This window comes from Spermophilus citellus (assembly GCF_964194105.1).
Source record: "Spermophilus citellus genome assembly, chromosome: 3".
Lineage (NCBI taxonomy): Eukaryota > Metazoa > Chordata > Mammalia > Rodentia > Sciuridae > Spermophilus > Spermophilus citellus.
Genome location: NC_138184.1, coordinates 116,859,210 through 116,874,329, shown reverse-complemented (window position 1 = coordinate 116,874,329; position 15,120 = coordinate 116,859,210). Strand labels below are relative to the sequence as shown.

The following is a 15,120-nucleotide window of genomic DNA, read 5'->3' as shown; positions in this document are numbered from 1 at the left end:
AGTAAAGTGCTAGATAAACCAGACTAGAGATCTGAAAGATGGAAGTCAGAAATATTAATATAAATGTGAGAGACATTAGTGTGTGAACAGCATTTAAGCTGTATAAGTTTAAAGAGAGGCCAGGAAGATCATGGACAGGAGCTTGATATAATCCATTGTTTAGAGAAAAGACCACAGGGTTCAGTAATAAGCCAAGTCACAGTCATCATTCTTGACATTCCTTCAAACCCACACCAAATCTTTGTGATTTGATAATGACCCAAATTGGCATAAAATTATTTCCTTTGTTCACTCTAATAAATATACTCAATACCTACTATATTCCAGGCATTGCTAGGCTTTAGAAAGACAACTGTGCATAAAAAGTCAAGAAGCGGTCTTCCTCAAGAGAAACAAACAGGATCTAATGTTAAGTTGTTAGCTAATAAACGCTACAAAGAGAACAGAGTTAAGGGTAAGAAATAACAGAATATGGTACTTGAAATAGGAAGTAAAGATGTTGTAAGAGGGAAACTGTTAGAATTAAAAAGGAGAGAGGTATTATGCACAGTGGCCTACACCTATAAACTCAGCAACTCAGGAGGTTGAGGTGGGAGGACTGCAAGTTTGAAATCAACCTCAGCAACTTAGTGAGCCATAAAAAAAACAATGAGCCAGATGTGGTTGTTCACACCTGTAATCCCAGCACTCGGGAGGTTAAGGCAAGAGGATCGCAAATTCAAAGCCAGCCTCAGCAAAAAAGCCAGGCACTAAGTAACTAAGTGAGACCCTGTCTCTAAATAAAACACAAAATACGGCTGGGGATGTGGCTCTGCCCCTGAATTCAATCCCTGGTACCCCCACAAAAAAATAATTATGAAATTCTATCATTTGCATTAATATGGATCAAACACAGGACATTACTTTAAGTGAAATAATTCTGACACAAAAAAGACAAATAATGCATATTCTCACTTACATGTAGACTCTAACAAGTTGATCTCCAAGAAACAGACAATAGAATAATGGCTAACAGAGCCTAAAAGGTGAGGGAGAGAGGAGAGAGGATGGTTAACAGATATACAGAGGTAAAACTAGATAGGAGGAGGAATAACTTCTAATGCTCTATAGCACCATATGGTAATTGTGGTCAACAACAGTTGATTATATCAAAATAAAGGATTTAGAACACAAAGTTCCCCCCCACACAAAGAAATGATTAATGTCTGAGGTGATAAATGTCAATAATAAGTCTGATCTGATCATTACATATTGCATACATGTACTGAAATATCACACTGTACAGCCTATACTCCATAAATATGTTCAATTACTATGTGTCAATTTAAAAATACACATGTTGAGACTGTATAGAGAAACATTTTAAAAACTTGAAGTTCTGGACATCACAAAACCAAATTTACTGTTTATACAATAAACACCAATGTGCACTCTGTGACTGTGTGTGTGTGTGTGTGTCAGGGGTGGGGGGGCGGTAATATAGATTGAACCCAGGCTAAGCAAGCACTCTATCATTAGGCTACATCCCTAGCCCCACCTACCCACCCACCCCCTTTTAATTTTTACTTTGAGACATGGTCTTGCTACGTTACCTAAGCTAACCTTGAACTTACAATCCTCCTGCCTCTACTTCCCAAGTGGCTGGGACTACAGGCTTGCACCATAACACCCAGCACATTTAGTGTCCTTTAAGGTTTATTTTTTTCCCCAGGAAAAAAATGCACAGAAAACTCATACAGGCATCACAGAGTAAGATGACCAGCTGAACTGTACTCATCTAGTGACAATTCACTAAAATTAAAATTCCAATTACAAAGTAAATTGTTGTAAGAATTGTAATGCATTCTTCTGTCATATAGAAATAAAATAAATAAAAATGTAAACTGCTGATCAGCAGTTACATCATATACACATATGCTAACTTTACAGTTAAGGCTAAATTTTTAGTAAGCAAGGAAATAATCACAATGAAGATCTGCCACTTAACATTAAAAGACTAAATCAATGTAAAAAGTCTTCATCCAGAAGTGATGCCTTTGATTTCTGTACCAAATAAAGACTTTGAAAACAGCGTACTACACTGCAGGCAGTCAAAAATTACCCAAGAACCCATGTCAGATAGTTTGATATGTATTGGTTCTTACACTAATGCAGTTTTTGTTCCAATGACAGACAGAAAAAGATAATAATTACAAAGTATGTTAAATGTGATGAAGGAAACAATTAGGATGCTGAGACAAAGAATGAATAAGAGGATGCAAGAGACTACATCAGAAAAGCTGGCTGGGATGTGGGGGGGGGGGTCAAACTTCTGGTATAGATAACAGCATAGTATTCCAGAAAGACTGACATATTTGAAGAACTAAAAGGAAGAAATCATTCTAGCTAAAATATATTGAATCAGAGTGAAAGTAGCCCAATTTAAAGTTGAAATGTATAAGGAAAAGATCATGTAAAGATTATATTCCAAGCACAACAGGATACCATTTACAGGTTTTAAACAGAAGAGTGACATGAAGATCATGCTGACTATTATGTGGTGACTGGATTAAAAGACGGAAAAAATAAAGAAGACAATCGGGAACGATTACAGGAAGAGGATGGTGTTTTGATTTAGAAGAGTGGAAGTACAGACAGAAGAAAGACAAAGATCTGAAAGGTATTTCGGAGTATAATAACATAACAAAGGTAAAAACATGGATGTAGGGGTTAAGGGAGAGTGGAGAATTTACAATTCAGGAAAGAAAATAAGTAGATAAAATAAAATCAGAAAATCGGAAGTGCTGCTTTAAGAATTTGAGAAAAATTTAAAATTGCCATAGGAATTCCAAATTCACAAGTAAAAGCCAAGATCATGGGTAAGTCTGCAACCAATCTGAATTAAAAAGTTTTTAAAGGTTCCTTTTAAAACTACAAAGAACGGTCATGAACAATCCTTAGGAAATATTCAAGGGTTATTGCAACACCTCACTTGCATAACTTGGGCCGTATTGTGGTAGTTATACTTTCACCACAAAAGGAAGAAGTTGAATCATTACTGTTAGTCTGATAAACAATTAAGACATGTGAATTTGCTTAGGTCTAATAGTAATGGATGGTCCATGTAAGAAATTTTAAAAATAGCTATAAAAGGTAAACAAATACCCTCTTATGATGCTGGTGGGAATATAAAATGGTGCAGCCTCTTTGGAAAACAGCCTCATATTTCCTCAAACAATAAAATAGATTTACCAATTGACCCAGCAATAGCAATCCTAGTATTTATCTGAGAAAACAAAAGTATGAACACATAAGAACTTATACATACATGTTCTCAGCAACATTACCGAAATAACCAAAAGGTGGAAACTATTTGTTCAACTATATGAACATTTGGATTAACAAAATGGTATCCAAACAATGGATTATTGTTCAGTCTTGGAAAGGAATGAAATATTGATAAACTTTGAACACATGATAAAAGAAGCCAAACACAAAAGACTACATGCCATAGCAGGATTATGTTTACATGAAATGTCTAGAACAAGGAAATTCTATAGAGATAGAAAATTAATTAGTATTTGCTTAGGGCTGGGAGAGATGGAGGGCAAGAGACAGTGACAGCTAGGGGATATGCAGTTTCTTTTCTGAAGTGATGAAAATGTTCTAAAATAGGCAAGTGATGGCTACAGAATTTTGTGAATACACTAGTCACTGAATCATATACTCTACATGGTGAACTACACAGTATGTAAATCTTCCCCCCTAATCCCACAAACCATCTTGGGAATCAAACCCAGGGATTCTCTACCACTGAGCTACATTCCCAGCGCTTTTCCATTTTTATTTTAAGACAAGGTCTCACTAAACTTCCCAGACAGATCCCAAACTGGCAATCCTCCTGTCTCGTCCTCCAAAGTAGCTGGGACTATGGAACCACACTCACCAGAATTATCTTTTAATAACTGCTTCTTAAAAAAACAAGAACCAGCAAGATTTTTTTTTTTTTTTTTTTTTTTGGTACCAGGGATTGCACTCAGCAACACTCAATCACTGAGTCCCATTCTCAGTTCTATTTTTTTAAGATAGATAGAGAGAGAGAGAATTTTTTAATATTTATTTTTCAGTTTAAGGTGGACACAACGTCTCTATTTTATTTTTATATGGTGCTGAGGATCGAACCCAGCGCCCCGTGCATGCCAGACAAGCGCGTTACCGCTTGAGCCACATCCCCAGCCCCTATTTTGTATTTCACTGAGTTGCTTAGGGCCTCACTGTTGCTGGCTTTGAACTTGTGATCCTCCTGCCTCAGTCTCCCGAGCTGCTGGGATTACAGGCGTGCGACATGATGCCCAGCCAAACCAACAAGATCTTGAACTATGAGACAAAGATTGAACAGAAATGGTACATATAGCAGAAAAAAAAATGAACACTGAACAGTATTAAAAAGACAGGAAGTAGGCAAGTGTGTTTATAACAAGAGTCATCTGAGGTACACAGGGAACAGGTTATTAGCTATAGAAGATTTGTTCAAATCCATCTCTAAAGAGCCCTACATGCCATGCTAAGAAGTTGGATCCATGTTCTAGGGCAATGATAAGCCAAGACAATGGTTTGGATTTAATAACTTAAAAGCAAAGCACAACTTTTCAATGAAAGGGAATTATAATTCCCTAAATTAAACAGATTTATAAGGCTATAATAAAGATACAGTAAGGGACAGATACTGCCGGATTAATATCCACACTGGAGAAAGATCTAGAAAAATCTTTAGAACTTGTTTTTCTAATTAAACTTCACACTTGTACTACTACCTCTAGTACTAAGAGGCATTAATTATCATATAAATATATACCAATTTTAAGAAAATTCAAAGACTCAAGTTTTCAATTTTAAAACTCCAGATTGGTAAGCGCTGTTTATTTTAGAAGAAATACTTGCTGCAACTCATTAACTCTCAATTTAAATACAAATTTCCAGGCACAGAACATTACCACAATTACATATGGAAAAAGTAACTCTCCCTGTATCCTAATGAAGGAAAAATAAAATTAAAATTACAGACACACACACACACACACACACCCCATATTTAAAGACATTAAAATGAACAGAAAACTTCATCTAAGTAATTATGGACAAGACAGACAGACTCCCCACCACCATCATCATTCTGTAAATCAATTTTTCCTGCTTCAAATCAGCAGAGAGAGAATATTGGAGGGGGGGTATAACTTACCAAATGAAGTTTGTACTGAGAACTTTTTCTATCAGAAGGTTTCACAAGGAAATCTGCAAAAGAAACACATTTTATAATGACAAATATTTTAAGAATCAAGATAGATTTCACTACCAGATTTTTCTGTACAAGTTAGAACATATGATGGATTTTTCTTGCTGCAATAAAGACTGTTCAGAAAATACTCTTTATTGCAGCGAATAACCACAAATTTTATAATATTTAAATCACAGAATTAAGACCCAGCCAGGCCTTCGCATGCCTTCTGCAACAGTAGAAATATACAAAAAAGAGCTTTCCAGGAACCTCCTATTTTAGGGCTTTTCTTCAGTCAAGAAAGCATCATTTCTGACAGCTTGTCAGGGAAATCTCCGCAACTTAAAAGAACAGGTACGTTAAAAACTAAGGTCACAGCTACTCTGGTTTGGACTTCCTAGTTAAAGTTTTTGGTACATATAATTGCCTTCTACCAATGAATCTTTTTTAAGAAAAAAGAAAGGGGCACAAAGAATTTGTTCTCTACTAGGCAACAATTCTGACTTTTACAGAAATAAAAGGCCTAATTGACCTAATTCCTTTGTGATTATTTCTCTCAATATTTATAGACACAATTCTTTTGAGCTGATGGTTCAAGTGACATGAAGTTATATATGTGAAGAAGAATATAATGAATATTGAAACTCTAAAGAATCAGAAAAAGAACTATTTCATTAGAAAATGAGGGTGGCATTCAAGGAAGCTAGCCAGCTATGTACGATATTCTAGTAACCTCCCAAGAAGATATATGTCCATCAGATAATTAGGGTTGTGGCCGGGTGTGATGGTGCACACCTGTAATCCCAGAGGCTTGGGAGGCTGAGAGAGGAGGATTGGGGGTTCAAAGCCAGCCTCAGCAAAAGCTAGGTACTAAGCAACACAGTGAGACCCCGTCTCTAAGTAAAGTACAAAAAAGGGATGGGGATGTGACTAGTGGTCAAGTGCTCCCGAGTTCAATCCCCAGTACCTCCCCCCACCAAAAAAAAGATAATTGGGGTTGTGGGGTGGAATTAAATTCAACACAAAATCACTACATCTATTCTAAGAATTATCTGACATGTTTTAGAAATTACTTATTCTGGCAGATATATGTTCATTAAGTGTTCATGTAAAATTTCCACATGAAATTCCAAGAAATGAACCAAATAAAAAGACAGATTCAACGAAAAGGCTCAGACAGGTAGGCTTCAATTACAGCAAAGAATCTTCTTCCCAATAACCAAAATCAAACCACCAGCAAAATACATTGCCCATGTCTCTAAGGACTATTTGTCACATAAGTGCCAGGAGTCTAAAAGAAGCTCGGCAGGAGACAAGCGTGAGGCACTGGGTTTGATCCCCAGTACCACATAAAAATAAACAAATAAAGTAAAGGCATTCTGTCCATCTACAAAAAGAAAAAAAAAAGGTGATGAGTGCCTTCCTATGATAAAAGTCAGATGTACCTCAAAGTAGTTATGTTTTGGGGCCTTGAACATAATCTTAATTTTAGAGCTAGAGAATTTAATATGGTTATGTTGGGTGAGGTAGGGGTTAATTAACTCTTAAATGTTAAAGTTACTCTTAAGTTCCATCACAAGGGAATACAAAAATTAAATCCTTCTGGCGAGATGCAGTAGCCAGCAGCTCCAGAGGCCGAGGCAGGAGGATCGCGAGTTCAAAGCCAGCCTCAGCAAAAGCAAGGCACTGAGAAACTCAATGAGACCCTGTCTCTAAATAAAATACAAAAAAGGCTGTGGCAAAGTGGTCAAGTGACCCTGAGTTCAATTCCCAGTACCCAAAATAAAATAAATAAATCATTCTGAAGCTATCTGAATTAAGATGTAAGTTTTTTACCATTACATATTACACCATATGAATATGATTTTATCTATTTTAAGAGATAACCCTAAAGAATAAAAATCAACACAGTTGAATATTAAATACTATGACACAAGATGTTATTACACAGCTTGATCAGAGAAAGAAACCTAACACAAAATACTCAATGAACTCTCTTTCTGGAAGATAATGAGGTTGACTATGAAAGTCATTGAGGCCCTGAGAAGGCCAAGAAGGAATGGACAAATTTAGTATCTACTCAGTATAGTTTGTGATTACCTATGTGCCACCTACCACACTAGCTTCAACAAGGGCAAAGAGGTACACCAATCTGGATGATTTATATAATCTTTTGAAGCCATTACATTTTTTAAAGAATTTAACCTTTATTTTTTTTTATTTGCTTTTATGTGGTGCTGAGGATCTGACCCAGTGCTTCATACCCATGCTAGGCAAGCGTTCTACCACAGAGCCACAACTCCAGCCCCAACTTTTTAAAAAAATTTTTTAAGTTGTTGATAGAAATAAATGAATAAATAAAGATCTATGTGGTGCTGAGAATCAAACCCAGTGCCTCACACATGCCAGGCAAGTGTGCTACCACTGAGCCACAGTCACAGCCCCAATTTTTTAAAAAACATAAAAACTAATCAGTAAATATAAACAAGGGTCCCTCTCCTGAGAGAACCTACTCTCTCCCTTTACTGTGTCCCCTTCTCTCCTTTCCTATCCTTTCTAATAAACTCATGCCTATTATTCTGAAAAAATAAATAAAACAGGAAAAACTAAAACAAAGGCCAGGCATCCTAAAATGTTTGGGGGGATGGGAGAGGGGGACAGTGGAGAACTTTTTTTTTTTTTTAACTGAAATACATTTTAAAAATGGAGTAATTTTCAAATAGCCCTGTCACTTTTCAAATGCAGGCTATTAAGAGTTCAAAACTTTAAGAAGGCAAGCAACATTAAATAATTTTAAAACAATCTTATTTACTATGGATATGAAAACAAATGGATCTGCTTGCACATGCACTGAATAGTTAAAAAAAAACAAACAGATTTGGAACACACCTTGAGTGTAGAGGCAATACTAAATAGTAAATCCGGGAATATTAAATTTTAAGAAATGATTTTACAGCAAGGCACAGTGACACAGACCTTAGTCCCAGCTACTTTAGAGGTTAAGATGGGATCACTTGAGCCCAAAATTTCAGAACCATCCTGGTCAAATAGCTAGATCCTATGTAAAAATAAATAAATAAATAATTTTTTAAAAAGATTAAAAAAAAAGCTTTATAACTGTCACTGGAAGGGATAATTTTTTTCTTTTTTCCTTATTTATGTCTATTAACTTTTTAGATATTCAAAACTAGGATACCTGTAGTAGGTTGGGCAGGATTATTCCTTGGTGGAGAGATGATTTAATCATTGGCATTAAGTCAAACACAAGCATTTATCATCTGGGTAAAGCAACTATGGCTTAAACTTATTCCCTCAAACTCAAGTTTCCTAAAAACCTTTACTGCTTAAGACAAGTATAACTAAAAATACAAACAAGGAGAAAATCAAAAACATTACTGCATCCACCTACTATGCTTAAGTGGTGAAGATTCATGCATTCAACAAATATTTTTGGATGGGAGGTACTACTCCAGACACTGGTGATGCAGCAATGAACAAAATTAAGTTCTAATCCTTCCGCAGCTGCCATTTTACTATCAACTACGACCTCACAGGCCTGATTGTTCACTGTTTGACTTTTTTCCCTATTTATACTTTGAAAACAATAAAACAAATTGGCAGTATTTAGTTCAATATGTAACTTTATGATCAGTGTACTACAGTTTTCTGCCAGCTGTGGGACACAGATAAGCAGTTAAAACATTATCATTTCCTAAACAAAAAACTACCTCCCTCTCTGGGGCAGGGGCAGAGGTTGGGGGGGAGGGGCTTATCAAGTTGTCAGAATCAGCTAGACTTCATGTTATAATCACATTTCTGTACCAAAAGAAACTATAGTGGTACCAAGACTCTTAAACCACTAACATTTATGATAATGTCACTATAATAAGCATAAGCTCGTGGAGCACAATGGCACATACCTATACTATAATCTCACTTAGTTGAGAGGCTGAAGCAGGATGACTGCAAATTCAAAGTCAATCTTAGCAACTTTACAAGACCCTATCTCAAAATAAAATTATAAGGGTTGCAGGGGCTGGAGTTGTGGCTCAGTGGTAGAGCATTTGCCTAGCATGTGTGAGGCACTGGATTCGATCCTCAGCACCACATAAAAATAAAAATATTGTGTCCATCTACAACTAAAAAAAAAATTGAATTTAAAAGGGTTGGGGATGTAGCTCAGTGATAGTTGCTGGACTAGCATGCACAAGGCCCTGGATTTAAAAAAAGGTAAAAGCTTTGTTTCAACAGATAATAACCAGAAGATCAATTCTGTCTGGTTCTGTACTACATTAACGGTGGCGTTTGGCCCATTTCTCATTTACATAAATGGACTCTTTTTATATATATATAAAATGTGGAAGAGGTTCTGAACACATTCCTCAAAGAAGGCTCTGCAAGAAAGAGAATTTCAAAGTCAGCTGGTAATCAATGTTTAAGGTCATTTTTCTTCATTTAGCCACTGAAATGCTAGCAAAAGTTTTTCCAAATGTGAACCCCAAAACATGAGAAATTAAACACAAAGTGATCATTGTGCTCTGATATTTTTAGACATTAAGATACTTTACAACACCTTATTTTTTTTCACATCAAGAAATAGGAAGGGGGGAAGCCCCGCGTTATCAGAAAAGATTAACTATGATGAATTCAATAATAACTGGGTACCCTTTAAAACAATTTCACAACCACTTCTCTTTAAACTTAATCCTCATGGCAGGGGCAGGTGAGGGGACATATCAAGCATATATGATGACTTGATCACCAAAACAGATTAAAACCAATCACATAACAAATTTTTTTTAAAGTGGGGAGGGTTAAGAATTCTTATTTCATTCTTTGTACTAAGGATTGAACCCAGGGGCGCTTAATGTGGGGATGAATCACATTCCCAGTCATCCCTCCCCACCTTTGTATTTTATTTAGAGACAGGATCTTGATGAGTTGCTTAGGGCCTTGCTAAATTGCCGAGGCTGGCTTTGAACTCATGATCCTCCTACCTCAGCCTCCTGAACTGTCGGTATTACAGGTATGTGCCACTGTACCACGCAAGAATTTTTTTTTTAATTTAAGAAAGAATTTTGAGATAGTATATTCTGACTTGCTCTTTATAATCACTTCCATGCATAACAGGTTCACTTCATACTTGAACTCAAATTTATTAAACTATTAATAGGGTTATACGTAAGTTATATAAATAAACCATAATGTTATTTTCTAACTGCATGTCCAGAAGAAAGAACATGGGGTAGGCCTCATTTTACTACTGAAACTGAGAATTAAAAGTCTAATTTTATAAGGCAGTATTTTAAGTTCACCATCTAAAATAAAGAAATGTTCCCTATCTCCTAAAAGAAAAAGTTAAAACCTTTAGAGCAAAAGGAAATATTTAAGTCTTGGTTAATTAAGAAAAAAGATAGGAAATTCAGCAATCACTATAAGTTGAATTAAAAGGCAAGCAGATATGTACAACCATAATGCACCAATTTTAAAATGGAGGAAAAAAAAACAAGCAAGATCAGAGTGCCAGAGGTAATTCAATACTTGTAATTGCTATGGAAAGACCAGAAAGACTAGCCACAAGCACTGGAAAAAGGTTTCCTGACTTTTGTTCCTTTTACTAGTTCCAAAGTCTACCTGTGGGAAGGCAATTCCTGTACACTCATTAATGTCCTGTTACCTGTTCTCAGTTAATCACTGATGAAGAGGAAAGAAATAATTGTGGTTCACAAGCCCTCCCTCTTTCCTCCCTACCTTGATCCAAATCAGAATCCTCACCAGCAATGCAGAGCTCAAATCTTTTTTATTCAAATTTCAGAAATTCACAGAAACTTAATATTTCTCATTATAATCTTACAATGACTTCTGCCCTCTCTTAACATATATTTAACACTAAACCACTAAATCTGTACTTTTAACACTAGGAGGCAGGATGGACAAAGTTTTAATTGAATTTTCTTGGATTAAAAAACCAAAATGACCACTTCCGATGAAAATAAGTCATTTTATAGACTCTCAAAAAAAAAAAAAAAAAAAAAACAGTTTCTTGCTAAGGTGTAAATTAAGAGCTCCTTTTTCTTTTGTACTCAACAGACAAAAATTAACCAATGAGATAGGTAATAAACACCAAAAATTTGAATTTTTAAAGAAAGTCAACTAAAATCCTAGGCAAAATTTATGATTAAAAACATATCAGGGCTGAGGATATACCTCAGTTGGCAGAGTGCTTGCCTCACATGCACAAGGCCCTGGGTTCCATCCCCAGCAAAACACACACACACACAAAATCAATGTCATATTGAAACCTAACAAATTTACACTGCTATACCAATATGCTTTGCTTCTGAATTCTGCCATAAAGTAACAAAATAATCTCCAAACCCCACTCAACATTCCCCTTTCATCTCAGTTAACAGGTTTCTTTTCCAGAAAGATAACCTAATCTGAAAGTCAGCTTGCCTTAGGAACTCAAAAGTATGCCTGTGTATAAATAAGCATGTATTTCCTATTTTGCCTAGATATCAGCAGTTGTCTATTTTGTTGAGATATTAAACATCAGTTTAGGAAAAATTTGGAAGGAAACTACACTTGAAAAATAGCTATCAATACCCCACACCTAACCAATCTATACATTGTTTATGGGTATATAAATATCTTAGTAGACATGCTAATGTTCCTCTCTTTTTTTGGTAAACAAACAGACTCTTAAAAGTTGTGGCTCCTTCTACTGGGTTTTATGCAGAGAAATAGGCATCAAAATGAACAAGGACCTGAAAGCTGAATGAAAATGCAGAGTCATCCTTTAAACACATGATTTAACATCAAAAAGAAAAAACATTTCAATTTTTAATCACTGTTATCACAATTAAAACCTGTAGGGTCTGAGGTTGTGGCTCAGTGGTAGAGCACTTGCCCAGCATGTGTGAGGCACTGGGTTGGATTCTTAGCACCGCATATATACATGAATAAAATAAAGGTCCACTGACAACTAAAAGGTATTGAATTAAAAAAAAAAAAAAAACTATACACCTCCAGCCATCCAGGAACTAATTCAGAGAGGAAAAACAAAATTCAAAACATAAAGGCTGTGTGAAATGAAAAGTGCCTACCTACTCTTTTACTAAATAAAATTTATATTCTGGAAATTATGTAGGGGGCTACTCTTATTTCTGAAAATAAGCCAATAAAAACTCAACCTTAAGTAGCCACATACCACAGTGCAGGATCTGTTTACATAGTGAACTCAAATACTCTTGTTTGGCACTGGGGATCAAACCCTGGACCCCGAGAATGCTAGGCCAGTGTTCTATCACAGAGCTACATCCCCAGTCCTCAAGTGGCTTTCTCAACAGTTCTCCTTAGATAATTAAATAGGCAAGAGACAGAAACTGTCAACCTAAACACCATCTTCAACTCAATACATTCCTAGAAAAAGACCCACCCTTTTAAACTAGCAATATTTATCTCATGTAAACAGAAGGATACACGTAACTGCCATTTATACACAGGAAAAAGTTAAAAAGAAGAATTCATCAACGTAAGAAAAGGAAGGCAAAATACTAAATTAAGCAAGGGCTAATAAAAAAGTTGGTAAGTGGGCTGGTGGTATGGCTCAGTGGCAGAGCGCCTGCCTCGCACATGTGAGGCAATGGATTCAATCCTCAGCACCACATAAAAATAAACCAAAAAAAAAAAAAGATTCATCTATACTTTAAAAATAAATAAATAAATGAGTTGGTAAATACAAGGGATTTCTCTCTTGTGCTTTTAAATAACCACACTTAATTCAAGGAAATTCCAAAAAGCCTAGGTTCAAGCTGAAGATAAAAACCAAACTTTGACTTTAAAAACATTCTTAAACCATCATTTTGTTTAATCCATTAACCTGAAAGAAGGGAGCTTAAAAAAAAAAAGTCTACTAGTTAAATCATTTACGTTCATACTAAACATTTAACTACTGGTGAAATAGCTTCAATAAGATCAATAACCTCTCAAATATTCAGCTTCAAGAGAAAATTTTTCTACTCACATAGAGTAATCTGAGTATACTGTTCATACAGAAAAAATATAAGTACTATTCAATTTTTTACAGAATTGGAATTTGTATTTCCAATAGTCATATGAACATAACTACTGGTAATATCACATGTTCCTAAGTCAACCTGAGCCTCTTCTTATGTTTCCTGAATTTTCCAACATGAAAAGTTTGTCAAAGGAGATTATATCTGAAAGCACAGAAAAGAATAAAACTCAGTTCTCTACTAAACATCATGCCTATGATTGAACATATTATATACTACTTCTGTTTTTAGTCAAGACACACACACACACACACATACTCAAATACAAAGAAATAAAAGAATCTTAAGAATTTACGCTTCTTTTCTGATGATTTACATCCAACAGTTTCCTGACTTACATTTAAGCTAAATCCTACATTCTATAGTTATTTTTTTCAATAAAAATACTCTATTACTATTTGCTTCCATGTTGTGGTAAACATGCCACTGGTGATATCTGAGATAATTTAAATGGAACATACAACAAACCCTTTAAAAGAAAAAATATATATATATTTAGGCAACTGAACACTGAAAAAAAATTCTACATTTTATTGAATCTGAGATGTCACTGAATTCAAAACACCATTAAATTCTTACTCCACTAAGGAAGAAAAAATTCACCATTTCAACTCTAACCATTTTTAAGATGTATTCCCTTTGGGTATACAGATACTGCAAAAAAAAAAAAAAAACCATGTAACTTATATAGTAGTGAGAGGTTTAGATGACACTGTTCTATATGCTAACACAAATTCTTCGGATATAGAAACTGCTATAACTGTATTTCCTCAGGATGCTTTCTGTGTTCCTTCTTTTATCTACATGAGACCTATTTTTCCAGCCCATTAACTATCTAAACTCACTCATAAGCAGGCCTGACTGGGTCACATGTGTGTCAAGTCTTCCCTCACAATTTTCTCTGGAGACTTTTAGCTACCAAAGAGCTCCCCACAGAACAACTCTCCTCTAGGCTGTCAACCTAGCACCTCCAACTACATATTTCCTAATCAGAATACATATCCTGCCTCTCTTCCCTACAAAAATTACCTTTCCCACATAGTGGAAAGAGATGGACATCATTACCCTAGGTACACATATGATTGCACAAATGGTGCATCTCTACACTGTGTACAACCAGAGAATTGAAATGTTGCGCTCCATTTGTATAGGATGGATTGAAATGCATTCTGCTCTCATGTATAAATAAGTAGAATAAAAATAATAATTTTAAAAAGTAACCTTTCCCACTGGGATTCAGTCATTCTAGCTCTTCCAGGCTAGAAACCATTTGACTCTACTTCCAAATAAATCCGATACCAATTTCCACTGCTTTCTTTGAAATGTTCAATTTCTAATTTCCATCTCACCAATTTCTATGTCACCACTCATTACCACTTGGTCTAAACAAATTGATTCTCAAACATTGTTGAATTGAATTTAATGAGAACTTAATTACCATTACAACTGAACTTACAACAAAACTGGTTCTGATTAATTCTTCTTTTAACATCACCTAACATATCTTGTCAGTAGAAATTTCTCTAAAGAGTCCCTTCTTTAAAACATGCCCTATGGCATATCCAGATTGACCATGAGGCTGCTTTAAAATTTTTTACCCATGAGCTTTTCTCAATGCTATTACTTTTGCCTGATTTACACATCCTACTTTATTCTCATGGATAAGTCCTTATAATACTTCAATTCTTGACTTGAAAACTACCATCCCTACAAAAGCTTCCCTGCAGAGTTCACTATGGAAATTCAATAGAATTCATTTTGTTTGTAAGAGTTACTACATGTTATCAT

At 35.3% G+C, this 15,120-nt stretch overlaps 1 protein-coding gene across 14 annotated transcripts in view; it reads right to left on the bottom strand.

Moving 5' to 3' along the window:
• Window positions 1–15,120, bottom strand: part of MTMR3 (myotubularin related protein 3) — a 132,816-nt gene that overhangs the window by 53,236 nt on the left and 64,460 nt on the right. For all 14 annotated transcript variants that reach the window (XM_081285704.1, XM_081285705.1, XM_081285707.1 and 11 more), the window contains one exon: window positions 5,219–5,271. The gene's annotated coding sequence lies outside the window, so the exon portion shown is untranslated. The remainder of the gene's footprint in view (window positions 1–5,218; window positions 5,272–15,120) is intronic.